We start from the raw sequence: 14,081 nt of genomic DNA, 5'->3' as shown, positions 1-14,081 counted from the left end.
GGAGTGCAGTGGCACAGTCTCGGCTCACTGCAACCTCCCCCTCCCAGGTTCAAGCAATTCTCCTGCCTCAGCCTCCCAAGTAGCTGGGATTACAGGCACCTGCCACCATGCCTGGCTAATTTTTGTATTTGTAGTAGAGACAGGGTTTCACCATGTTGGCAAGGCTGGTCTCGAACTCCTGACCTCAGGTGATCTGTCAGTTTTAGGCTCCCAAAGTGCTGGGATTACAGGCATGAGCCACCGCACCCGGCTGACTCCTTTCTTCTTTGCGACATCCATGCCTATCAAGTCCTGTCAGCTCTGTTCTCAAATAGACCCAGAATTAAACCAGTTCCCTGTCCCATCATCTGTCTCTCCCCTGGGCTATGGAAATAGCTTCCTAACCCATCTTTCTGTGGCATCCCTGATTTCACCCCCTGACCCCAGGTCTACTCTCCCCTCATCAGCCAGAACGATGCTTTTAAAATGTAAGTCTGGGTGGCTCACGCCTGTAATCCCAGCACTTTGGGAGGCCGAGGTGGCGGATCACAAGGTCAGGAGATCGAGACCACGGTGAAACCCCGTCTCTACTAAAAATACAAAAAATTAGCCAGGCACGGTGGTGGGCGCCTGTAGTCCCAGCTACTCGGGAGGCTGAGGCAGGAGAATGACGTGAACCCGGGAGGCGGAGCTTGCAGTGAGCCGAGATCGCGCCACTGCACTCCAGCCTGGGGGACAGAGCGAGACTCCGTCTCAAAAAAAAAAAAAAAACCTAAAAATGTGAGCAAAATGAATTGTTACAGTAGTCCTAAAATTTCTTCAAATTCAGAGCTTATCTCTTCTGAATTTTATTTTGATTCTGACCATTGATGTTCTTGTTTTTCCGAACAACGTTGTTCTCTGTGCCTTCGAGAGTGCTAGTTCCATGGTACAGCATTTATTAAAAGAGTGCCCTACTATTGTCTCCAGGGCTTCTTCCAAGCTTCCAACAATCTTGGCTAGTGCTGTGTATATGGATAGGTGAGGACAACTGCGTCATGACTGTCATCTCGATGACAGGGATGTAAGACACACCTCAATTTCAGAGATGTTTAATTGTAAAAACAACAACAACAACAAACAGGAAACAGAATCAGTGAATTATGGTACTCTCTGGTTGAGCTAATTCCCTCTACTTACTCTTCTTTTCCAAAATTTTTGCTAGTTATTTTTGCTTATTTTTCCTTTATGAGTAAAGTCAGGGAATGTTATTTATATAAATAGATGACAAAAAATGGCAAATAAATAAATGATAATAGCAGGCAGAATCAGACCTAATTACTTGGTTAATTATTTCATGCACCAGTTGTAAGTGCCTTTTGCCTCAGAGTGGAATTAACAGATACCAGGTAGTTCCCCAACCCTCATCCCATGCTCTTGGCCAACATTGCTAACTCATCAAGGTTCTATTTTTCACTGATACCAGCGGAGGCCTTAGACTCTTTCTCTGCACAGCATTCCAAGTGGCCATTATCAGTTGATTAGAGTTAGTAAATGGAATTAAATTCTCCGAAGCCAACAGTCACCCAAGGCATGTGGATATGAAAAGTAGAGAAGTCTAAATCTGTTACCAATTCTTCAACAATGCAGGATGCATCACTACCCCTCCTTTGGGACAGATCATATCCCTATATCAACTGAAGGGCGTTAAAAGACTTCCCCACCACCATATATACACAGCTAGACCAACTGAGTTCAGAGCCCTGAACTACCCATAAGTCGAGTCATGCAAGACTCCTCTTTAGCAAAGCTGAAAGGCCAGCTACTTTTAGTTCCACAGTGTTCTCTTTTCCCAGCTTGAAGTGTTCAGCGCCTCTGCGTAGGCTCCCTGATTCTCACTGAAGAGTAAATGACTGCTAGCCCAATCAGACCCTCCCAGGAGCCCAACACCTTTTCGTAAGCAGTGCTTCTGAATCATCTGGGCATCTTGTTGCAGTGCAGACTCCGGTTGGGGAAGCCCGGAGTTGGACTTGGTAATGCTGGTTCAAAGACCAGATAAGCAAGGTGCTAAGTATATTTGTCAGCTCAGACATAACAAAATACCATAGTCTGGTGGCTTAACCAACAGAAATTTATTTCTCACAGTTATGGAGGCTAGAAATCCAAGACCAAGGTGCCAGCAAGGTAGTATTTATTATGAGGCCTCTCCTCTTTGCTTGTAGGCAGCCACTATCTTGTTGTGTGCTCATATAGCCTCTTTCTTGTGCAAGTGCGGAGACAGGGTGAACTCTCTGGTCTCATAAGGACATGAATCCTATCAGATCACAGCCCTACGCTTAGAACCTCATTTAACCTCCACCCTTAGAACCTCATTTAACCTTAATTACTTCCTTAGAGGCCCTATCTCCAATTACAGTCACCCTGGGGGTTAAGACTTCAACATATGTGTCCCAGTGGGAGGACACAAACAGTCAGTCCATAATTAAGAAACAGAACACTGGGGAGAAAAGTCCTACTTTGTTGGAACACTGGAAAATGCGAGTATTCTCTGGACACCAGACCTCTCCTCAACACCTGAAGCAACCAAGCTGGAAGATTCATCAGTGACTAAGGCCAGATATGTTGTGTTGCTGGCAGGAAAGATCCATTGTCTAATTATGAATCTCGGCATCCTAGAATTGTGGGGAGAAGCCATTTCTCAATTCGTTTTAACAGAACTTCTCTCTGTAGCAATTCCAGCCAATTAAGCCAACTCTGCAGGTTCCAGGCAAAGAAGGCTTTGTTATGGGCTATATTTAGTGCCTAGGTGGCAGGTGGAATCTGCCATGCTGAGCTCGGCACTACCGTGCTCACCACTGCAGCATGTCAGGATGACTCCCAAGGGCTTTTGTGGCAACATGGAAGTTCCCGTCGCCGGGTGCCTCCCCTTCTACCCTGGATGGCTTTGGAAAAGCTGCCTCGGGTGGCACTGTGCCTCTTTATGGGCACCATGCACTGGACCTACTGGCTTTGTAAAGGCCTACAGAAATGCTATGGTTTGAATGTGTCTCCCAAAAATCATATGTTGGAAACTTAATCCCCAATGGAGCAGTGTTGGGAGGTGGGGCTTAAGTGGGATGTGTTTAGGTCATGAGGGTTCCTCATGAATGGATTAATGCTGATTATAAAAAGGGCTTGAGCTGGGTGCGGTGGCTCATGCCTGGAATCCTAGCACTTTGGGAGGCTGAGGCGGGCGGATCACTTGAGATCAGGAGTTCGAGACCAGCCTGGCCAACATGGTGAAACTCCGTCTCTACTAAAAATACAAAAATTAGCCAGGCTGGTGGCAGACGCCTGTAATCCCAGTTGCTCGGGAGGCTGAGGCAGGAGAATTGCTTGAACCTGGGAGGCAGAGCCAAGATCATGCCATTGCATGCCAGCCTGAGCGACAGAGCGAGACTCCACTCAAAAAATAATAATAATAAAATAAAAAATAAAAATAAATAAAAAGGGCTTGACTCTAGGGGTTCACTCTCGTGCCTTCTCTTGACCTTCTGCTTTTCACCATAGGATGGTACAGAAAGAAGGCCCTTGCCAGATGGCAGCCCCTCACTCTTGAACTTCCTAGCCTTCAGAAGCCCAGGGAAGATATATAGCCACTTAATCACTGTGCATTCACTCATCCAATATTAATTGAGCACCTACTCTGCCCTAGGCATTGGACTTAGCCTTGGCCACACAGCAGTGAACAACAATGGATATTCTTTGTGTGTGTGTGTGTGTGTGTGTGTGTGTGTGTGTTTTCCTTTTCTTTTTGAGATGGAGTTTCACTCTTGTTGCCTAGGCTGGAGTGCAATAACATGATCTTGGCTCACTGCAATGTCCACCTTCTGAGTTCAAGCAATTCTGCTACCTCAGCCTCCCAAGTAGCTGGGATTATAGGTGTGTGCCACCACACACGGCTAATTTTGTATTTTTAGTAGAGATGGGGTTTCACCATGTTGGTCACGCTGGCTTGAACTCCTGACCTCAAGTGATCCACCTGCCTCGGCCTCCCAAAGTGTTGGCATTACAGGCATGAACCACCATGCCTGGCCTAACAAAGGATATTCTTACCTGCCTCGTGGGGCACACAGAAGTCAGGCACAGCTTCTCAGGAGATGTTAACAGGACCACTTGGAACCAGTGGGAGTTGCTGGGAAGTGGAGGTGGGGTTATTGGTCACAGGAAGGGGTATGTCTTAGTCCATTTTGTGCTACTGTAACAGAATGCCTGAGACTGGGTAATTTATAAAGAACAGAGATTTATTATAATACAGTTCTGGAGGCTGGGAAGTCCAAGTTTAGGGTGCTTACATCTGGCAAGTGCCTTCTTGCTGCATCATAACATAGCAGAAGGCATCATGTTGGAGATGGGGAACATCCACTTCCAAGATGGCTCACTCCCATGCCTGCCAGGTTAGTGCTGGTTGCTGCCTAGCAGCCTCAGTTCATCACCACATGAACTCCATAGAGCTAAGTGTCCTCCTGACGTGGTGGCTGTATTCCTCCAGAGCAGGCAATCCAAGAGAGCACAAACTAGAAATCACAGTGTCTTATATGACCTAGCCTTGGAATTCAGTTCACTCTACGTCATTTCTGCAACATCCTGTTGGTTACACAGATGGACTCTACTCAGTGAGGGAGAGGCCTCTGCAGTGGTATGAGGCCCATGAGGTGAGGATCACTGGGGGGCCATCCTAGAAGCTGGCTACCAAGGCCTCAGGTGTCATGCTCTGTATATAAGTATGAATTCAGAGGAGGGAACAGTCTCTGGGATAACTAGGATTTGTTTAATGAAAGAGGTTGACTTGCTCTGTATCCTGAAGGATAAGTAGCAGCTGGAGAGTTGTCCATGGATGAAGGGAAGTCAGGCCAGGAGGGAGCACAGCATGAGCAAAGGCATAGAGGCAGCAACGGGCATCGTGAATTGTTAATCAGAGAGGAGAGTGGATTGGCTGGAGCAGCAAGTGCATGTAGTAAAGTAAAGGTAATACACAATGGAGTTGGGTGACATCAAAGTTAAGAGGGCTTTGGAAGCCAGGCAGTGGCATTCAGTTTTGATGTGTTGTTAAGGATCAATGGTGAGCGCTACAATGGTCACGATGATGAAAGCAGTGCTTCAGGAAGCATAATCTAGGGACAGCATGTAGACAGCTCAGCCTGGGGAGAGACTAAAGGCAGAGGCATGAGCCTTGACCTTATGAGAAGCTGAATTAAGATACTGGAATTAAGAATGGAAAAGGAGTGGGGCGTGGTGGCTCATGCCTGTAATCCCAGCACTTTGGGAGGCTGAGGCGGCCTGGTCATTCTAGGCCAGGAATTCAAGACAAGCCTGGCCAACATGTTGAAACCCTATCTCTACTAAAACTATAAAAATCAGCTGGACGTGGTGGCGGGCACCTGTAGTTCCAGCTACTAGGAAGCCTGAGGGATGAGAATCACTTCAACCTGGAAGGTGGAGGTTGCAGTGAGCTGAGATCATGTCACTCTACTCCAGCCTTGGTGACAAAGTTAGACTCTGTCTCAAAAAGGAAAAAAAAAAAAAAAAAAAAAAAGAATGGAAAAGGAGGCAGAGTTTTAAGTGTTATTATAAAGGAAGAATTGACACTACCCCCAAAAGACTGGGACCTGGAGGCTGGAATAAGAAGATGGATTGAAACTCACTTTCTCCATGGTCAAAATGGAGGAGTAGCACTTGCTGTATTCACCTCCTGGAACTGAGTTGAACATCACATGAGACAATGGCTATGAAACCACTTGGATAGGAGAGAAGTTTTAAACACCAAAGGGATTATTGTTGTTTGAATGATTCACTTGTAGGTAGTACTTATTTTAGGGCTGAGGGAGGTAGGGTTTGGGGAAGAATAGGGCATATCTGTGAACATGTCTGCCCAGCTCCTCCTCCCTCTAACCTTCCAACCTGATGGATCTCAAACCTAACACAAATCTTCCCCCCTTTCTTAGTCTTTGCCCACCTTTCTCCCAGTGACCCAGCTTCAGTCTGGGCACTTGACTCCAGGTATCTTAGGGATCTGAAATGTTCTTTTCCATTCTACTCTACCACAAGCACACAATAGTCAGAAGATTGTGCCGGGGAGTGTTTGCCCTGGCTAGCTCTGGCCAGTTACTGCTATTGGCTGTGCAGCTTGGGAGACTGGGTCGTGTGGGGCCTGAAGCTGTACCAGAAATGGCCTAGTCAGGAGACACTGACCCAACTGGTGGGCTCTGACCTGCAGTGTCTTAATCTTCACATCTGTCTAATCTCTCCTGACCCAGTCAGTTCCTTGCCAGAAGTTAATGTGTGGTGAAAACAAAGCTGTCTCCTCTTCGCTGTGGTCATCCTGCACTGTCCTGTGTTGTTATGCTTTACACTGAATGTTTGTCTGTGTCCCCCACAAATTCACGTGTTGAAACCTAATCCCCAAGGTGATGCTGTTGAGGTGAGGCCTTTGGGAGGTGATTAGGTCATGAGGACAGAACCCTCATGAATGAAATTGGTGGCCCTATAGAAGAGACCCCAGAGAGCTCCCTCACCTCCCTCTGCCATGTGAGGACACAGTGAAAAGACAGCCATCTATGAACCAGGTTACAGGCTCTCACCAGACACTGAATCTGCTGGTGCCTTGATCTTGGACTTCTCAGTCCCTAGAACTGTGAGAAATCAATTTTATTGTTTCTAAGCTACCCAAGCCATGGTATTCTGTTACAGCAGCCTGAATGGACTGAGACCTGTTAACCATGATGAGATTCTGGATTTGTACTGTCCTCGTCATTTCCAATACTTTCACAAACATTATCATGAGGGCATATACAGCAAAGGATAGCACTGTTGTGCATGGGTTGAAATCCCAGCTTCCCAACTTGCCAACCAATTACTTTGTTCTGCAGGCCTTGGTTTCCTCATCTATGAAATGGGATGGCAATAAGCTTTACCTCTGAGTAGCTGTGAGGATTGGCTGAGGCTCCCTGGGGTGCCTGGAGGATCATGGCAATGGGGCAGGGCCCTCCACTCAAAGTGCCTGTAGGCTGGTTGGAGAGATGTGTGAAAAGAAAAAAAGTTGGCTTTTTTGGGCTGCTGGGCTTTTGTTAATAAATTTCCAGTGGGACGTTTCCGCCACTTGCCTTTTTTTAGAGACACGAAGAGAGGAGAATTGAAAACATTTCCTATGTTGAAATGAAAGGCACTATTTAATCTTGTCACCATCTGCCTTGCTCCAGGCTGGGAGCCCACAGGCCCAGCTCCCTGTTTCCTAGCGACAGGGCCACACACCTTTCTCGGTGTAGAAAAACGCACACCTTCCCTGGTGGAGAAAAACATTCCCTGGGCAACTGCAGGGAAGGCTCTCGCCCAGGAAACTGGGAAGGAGCCGCCCCAGACCACAAGTGTGGCCCAGCCTTCCCTGGGCATTTTTCTCCAACCAAACAGGACACCCTATTCTCCCTTCCCAGGGCCATGTGGCAGCAGGACAATCCTTAATTGATTTATGAAGTCCTCGAAGTGACCCTCAGTGCCCCAAGTCCCCTCTTCTTCCTCAGCAAAGGTTTTGGGGCTGCCATAACAAAATACCACAGATTAGGCGGCTCACAACGGCAGAAACTTATTTTCTCTCAGCCATAGAGACCAGAGCTTCAAAATTAAGGTGTCTGCAGGCCTGGTTCTTTCCATTCCCATCTCCCAGCTCCTTGTGGCTCCACCAATCCTTGGGGCTCCCTAGCCTGCAGGTATATCGCTCCAGTCTCCTGCAGCATCACATGCCTTTACTCTCTGTGTCTCCTTTCCTGTCTCTCTCTCTCTTTTTTTTTTTTTCTTTTTTTGAGATAGAGTCTTGCCCTATCCCCCAGGCTGGAGTGCAGTGGCATGATCTTGGCTCAGTGCAACCTCTGCCTCCCGAATTCAAGAGATTCTCCTGCCTCAGCCTCCCAGGTGGCTGGGATTACGGGAGCATGCCACCATGCCCAGCTAATTTTTGTGTTTTTAGTAGAAACGGGGTTTTGCCATGTTGGTCAGGCTGGTCTCAAGCTCCTGTCCTCAGGTGATCCATCCGCCTCGGCCTCACAAAGTGCTGAGATTACAGGTGTGAGCCACTGCACCCGTCTGTCATTGGATTTAGAACCCACTCGAATCCAGGCTGTTCCCACCTTGAGATCCTTACTGCATCTGCAGAGACCCTTTTTCTAAATATGATCACATCCTGAGGTTCTGGATGGATATAATTTTGGGGAGGATCATGATTCAACCCACTGCGAGGGCTATCATGTTACCCGGACTCCTCCTGTCTGGGAGAAAAGATTTAATAAGCTACTGGGAGAGATAGTATGTGGGATACACCTTCATCCATGGTCAAGGGGTATATATTTTGAAAGTGGGTCTCAGGACAGGAAAACACCCTAGCCAAAGATGACATCACCCACATGGTAGATTATTAGGTGTGGTGATATTTTCTGGCCAGTGTCTTCCTGGTTATCTTGCTGCTCTTAGAGAACCAGCCATGCCCTGTGCAGCTGTGTGAACAGGAGAGGGTCACCGGTATGGTCCTCCTAGTGGGGGGTGCTCCTGTGCCTCCCTCTGCTTCCTACAGGGCTCTGTTGAAGCCCTTCTTCCTCTGAGGCAGGGTGCCGATCAGTTGAGTGCCCCGCCGGTGGTTCTGGCCCACCTGGAATTGGGTGTGTAAGGGGCTCGCTCCCCTGGCTCTAGAAAGGACTCCCGCTCTTGACCTTCCTATTTGCTCACAAGACAGCAGACTGCAAATCCAAGTGGGTCCCCAGTTCCCCAAATATCCCTCAAACTGAGGGCTGAAATCTGGCCATCTGAAACCCATGTCTTTTTGTTCTTATTTTTATTTTTTAAAATGTCATTTGCAAAAACTAAACCAAACCAAACCCCAAAGACACCCCACAAATGATCACATGCGTTTATTTTTTCTGAACAGGTATTACATTCTCATAGTCCCAGATTCAAAAGGAACAAAAGGATATTCTGTGAAAATTCTCCCTCCCACTCTTTCTCTCAACCACCTGGTTTAGCTCACCAGAAACCACAAATATTTCAGCTTTCAGTATCTTGTATTCTCCAGAGATACATGTACAGTCATAATTTTCTTTGCCCCTTCTTCTCTGCATAAATGACGGCTACTATACCTAGTTTTGTAACTTGCTGTTTTCACCTCACAATATATTCAAGGGTCTTTCCATATCAGCCAAACACAGCCTGACTGTATTTGTATTAAGCTGCAGAAACATCTACTGATACTCCAGTTGATAATCTATTGCTGTGTGAGCATTACCCAGTCCCCTACTGATGGATACATAGACTGTTTCCCTATGTTCCCTGTGGCAATGAATAACTGTGTGTGCTCAGGTCATGTGTGTGTGGGAAGAAATCTATAAGGATAATTGCTAGAAGTGGCATATCTGGGCTTCCCCTTACTCTGGCACAAAATTTGCAGGCTTTCAGGCCCTGGACTACATGGCACAGCTTCCAAGGACCTGGCTAGTTTATTTTAAGATGATACGTGCTTGATGGTGCATGCAGGTGGAAATGTGAAACCCACTTTAATGTGGTAGTTACCACTGCAGCACCTTAACTCTAATGTGATTCAAAAGACCATATAATTTATATGCTGTTATTAAACCTGCCACAAGCTGAAGCCTTTCCTGGTGCAAGGTCTGTGTCGAGGCCCCTCGGGGTGGACTGGTGCCGGGGATGGCAAGCCTGGGTCCTAGCTCCAGCTCTGCTGCATGAAACAGTGCCAAGTCACTCACCCTTCCTGAGACGCTATGTTAATCCCTTGGAGAGCTTACTGCAAGCCATGCCTCTAGTAGCAATCACATTGTATTTATTAATAGAGCAGGGCAGACAGATCTATGGGCCCTGGCCCTGCAGATCCAGAGGGTGGAGGAGGGTTGCTGTGGCACTACCAGAGCCAGGTGGAGAGGGCAGGCATCTGTGAGGATTTTCTGCCTAGAGGGAGGTCTTGGCTATTGACAAAGAACATTTTCCAGGTACTTTACAAAGTGCTTTCTCATACACTTTCTCAGTTAATGTGTGCTTCTGTCAGAGTCTTCGTTTCAGCAGATTTAATCAGAAAAAGTAATCTAGTAAGTATTTGGGGAGGGTGAGTAGCTCACAGAATTGCCTTAAATTTGAAGCATGAAGCTCAGAAACCAGGTGGGAAGCAAGGGAAGACAAGGCAGCCAGAAGCACAAATCATTCGCTAGGAATGAGGAGAGGTGAGGACCACATAGCTTCAGACACTGAATCTTACCATGGGCAGCCTGGCCACCTCCCATGTTGGATACCTGTCAATGCCAGATGACCTGTCACCGCAAACTGTCATCCCATTCCCTCCTCAGCCACCTTGTGGGCCCAAGGGGCCTCCTCTGTGCCTGCTCTTTTATATTATTTGCTCCAGAATTAATAACCCTCCTGCCCATATCCCTGATAAGTAAGGCCTGGATCATAGCTGGCACCCTATCAGGGAGGTGGAAAAAAGTGGGTGACCTTTTCAGTCTACAATGTGCCTGTAAAGAGTTCTAGAGAAGGGATCTTCAATCCTATGGGAGCTGGATTGGATGTAGGGCAGAAAGGGGCAACTGTCTACAACCAGCTTGCACGACCACCTTGGGGTTTGGGTTATTATAAGCTTATCCTACTTATTGAAGGATGCTGGGGGAGGGGGCTTTACATGAATCAGGGCTACTGAGATCTTTATATCGGGACTTCTGTGAGGCTGTGTCCTGACATTGTCACTTATTGCTCACGATTAGCATACCATTAGGGAATTGTTGGCAATCCCCTCTTCCCGCCATTCTTTCCCATGGGGCTAAAGGCAGGGAAGTGGTTTCAAGTGGATGTGAGACCTAGAGCACGCTCCCACATTCATTTGAAACTCATAGCCCTTACACTGTCATAGTCGCCGCTTTAAACCATGAAATAATGCTCCGTTTGTTTGTCTTTTGCAAAATATTTGCTGGGAAACAAAGACTTTCAGTAGAAGCACGAGATGTTGAATGCAAGATGTAACGAAGGGAAAAGGGCCAAGTTGGGAAGTGCACAGTTCACACTGCATGGTTCAGCCTCAGTGCCATGAGCTCTGTGTACGAGAACAGTGCTGAGCAAGGCATGCCTGTGACCCCACTGGACAGCTGAAGAGACTCAGGCAGAGCATGGACAGACCTAGTTCAGAGCCTGGCTGCACATAGTAGGCCCTCAATGAGAGATGATGATGATGGTGGTGGTGACGGCAGAGCTAGGACTCACTTTATCCAATGTCTACAGATTACAGATGTCAGGTTCGTGACTATGCCAAAGGTCATGTTGAGGTCCAGAAGGAGTGGGAGGATGAGCAGAAAGAACAGTCAGGGGGGCTGTAGGCAGGTGAATGATTTTATTCAGCTGCAGCTCACTTCAACAGCTTTCTCACACTGTCTGCCTTGTCTGGGCTGCTTGAGCTGGCAGCTACCACATACAGCTACGTGGTCAACTCTCCCCTGCCTTCAGGGTCGGCAGCTTAACTCTTTCTCTCTTTGGGCACGAGGAGGCCAAACTGTGTCCTGGCTTTCCCCATCCTTCTGCAAAAACAGACATCTCTGGCTCTTTCTCTCTCTCTTTCTCTGGGCACCAGCGCACCTGCACAGTGTCAACAGGGCAATTGTACCTTTTACAGACAACAGTGGCGTTGAGCCAAGTGTTGGCCTTCCCATGTTGTAGCTACATGGCTGTGATAACAAGTAGAGTTATATGCCTGCGGTCTACGCTGAGTCACGTGGGATGTAAACATCCTACCTCGGTCTATCCTTGACCAAAGCACAGCCATGTTCCTTACAACAGGTAAGGAAACCAAGGCACAGAGCAAGGGCCAGTGAGCTTCCTGGGGTGATCAGTAGGAAGGGGCAAGAAAGGGTTAAGGCGTGCCCCAGCACACTTGCCTCTGCAGCTGGATGCTGACACAGGTGATGGTAACCTGACCCTAGAACTCTAATGGGAATATGAGTCATGGGGCGGGGAGGTCATTAAAATTCAGGCTCTGATTCAATAAGCCTGGAGGCATTGCTAACCACCCGGGGGCTGCTGGTCCCACGCTGCACTTTGAGGAGCTGGGCTCTAGCAGCAGTTTGCCTCCCTGGCAGCACATTAGAATCACCTGGGGAGACTTCACAAACTACTGATTCTTGGGACCAGAGATTCTAATTTAATTTGAGGTGGTTACAGGGTCAGAGGTCGTTTTTAAAGGTTCTCAAGTGTGTCTTATGTAGAGTCAGGTTGAGAAGGGCTGTGTTAGTGGATTGAAAACCATTGGTTGCCTGTGAAGAGGGCTTTTGAGAGCACCTGCAAGGACTGCCTCTCTTTCCTTCCTTTCAGCTGCTGCTCTGCTTGCGGGGCAAAGGCTCTCAGTCCGCAGTTCCAGCTAAGTTTAAATATGCAAATACCTCTGAAAAGGCAAAGGTGAGGGCTTCTCTGAAGCGTGGCTCCTCACAGCAGGGCCTTCCACAATGAAGGGAAGGTGTGCACAGGTCTGACACCAGAAGGCTGGAGAAGGGGTGCTGGGACAGGAGAGATGCAATGAAGGAGACTCCCCAGGTATTCCTGTCTCTGGTTCCTTGAGTTCCACTTTTCCTTCAAGGGCTTCTCTCCAGCCGCTGCTGCCAGCATGACATCCTCCCAGGGGGCCTGGTTTAGCCTTAAAGTGATCCGCCTCAGCACGCCCACAGCTGGCTGTAATTATTAAGGGGGTTGACATACCACTCAAAGGCAGAACCAAAAGAAATAAGTACTCCAAAGGAAAGAACATGGCTTGAAGGGCTCTGGTGGTCGGAGGAGGTAGGGAAATACACTATTCTATGTCCTCTTGGAGATTGACAAGGCCCATTAGCAGATGCAGGTTCTGGGAAGTCCTGTGGGAAGTGTTATGCCCAGACCCACGATGTCCCAAAAGCAACCACCAGAGACCAGAGTCAAAGCCAAGCGGCAGGGTTCGCTTTATTTCGAGTTCGAACTCGGTTCTCTCCAGCTAGGCACTAGTTCCCAGGGAGAGACCCCGAGCTCGGGGTTTCAGCCGTTTTTATAGTCCGGCACAAACAAGTTACAGAGAATCTGGGGAATTTTACAGTTGTAAGTTTACAATTGGCTGACATTTAAAGTTATACATTAGTCAGTTGTTCATTGGTTCCCGCCCTTCGGCCATATCATAAACGGCCGTTCCCGCCCTTTGGCAAAACCACAAATGGCCATGACGCAGTTAGGGACTTTCCACATAACCTTGTTGTGTCAGCATTGGGGGGGGGGGGGTTTCTTGCCACCTCTGATTTCCAGTACTTTTCTACTTAGCATTTTTAGTTTTTCTCTTTCTATCACATTTCCCCCTCTCTCTGGTATCTCAAGAGCCAATCTTGGGTCTTATGTGTCTGACTCGAAGGCTTCAGTGACTACAGGTTGGTACTGGGCTCTCAGGACCATAAGCTGAACAGTGTTGAGTCTCTCTTTTACAAAGTTTGTTAGTTTGTTTATCATGCATGGTCCTATAGTAAGAAGAAGAATATACTTATGAATGGTCCTATGAGGGACACTAAGAGGGAGTACATAGAGGAATTCCACCAGCTGTTGGCGGCGGAAGTGAATTGTTGTTTCTGCAACTCTAAGCTAAGTTTATGTAGCTGCTGAACCTGTGTTTCTACGAGTCCAGATTCATTTATATAGAAACAACAATCTTCTTTGAGGAAAAGGCAGGTCCCTCCTTTTTCGGCCATTAATAGGTCTAATGCACGGCGATTTTGTAAGGTAACTTGGGCAAGGGAAGTTAACTGTCTCTGTAATGAGGCAAGGGATTCGGCGGAAGCCTCCATAGCTATGGAGAATTGTTGAGAGAGTTTTGCAGTGCTGATAAGGGAGTGCCCCAGAGCTCCCCCGGCTAGGCCTGCAGCAACTAAAGATGTAGTGAATGAGACTCCAGCTACTAGGGGAAGGAATACAGCTCGTTTTGATCTAGGGGAAGGGGCGGAGTCCCATCTTGAAAATTCTCCGGGAGTGCGCAAGGTTAATTGGGGGACTAGCGTGACAGGGAGACACAGTAGGGTCATAGTGGCCTGAGTGGAAAGGTTCTTGGA

This window comes from Rhinopithecus roxellana, chromosome 17 (genome assembly GCF_007565055.1).
Source record: "Rhinopithecus roxellana isolate Shanxi Qingling chromosome 17, ASM756505v1, whole genome shotgun sequence".
In the NCBI taxonomy this organism is placed as follows: domain Eukaryota; kingdom Metazoa; phylum Chordata; class Mammalia; order Primates; family Cercopithecidae; genus Rhinopithecus; species Rhinopithecus roxellana.
Note: the sequence above shows the minus strand (reverse complement) of the source record.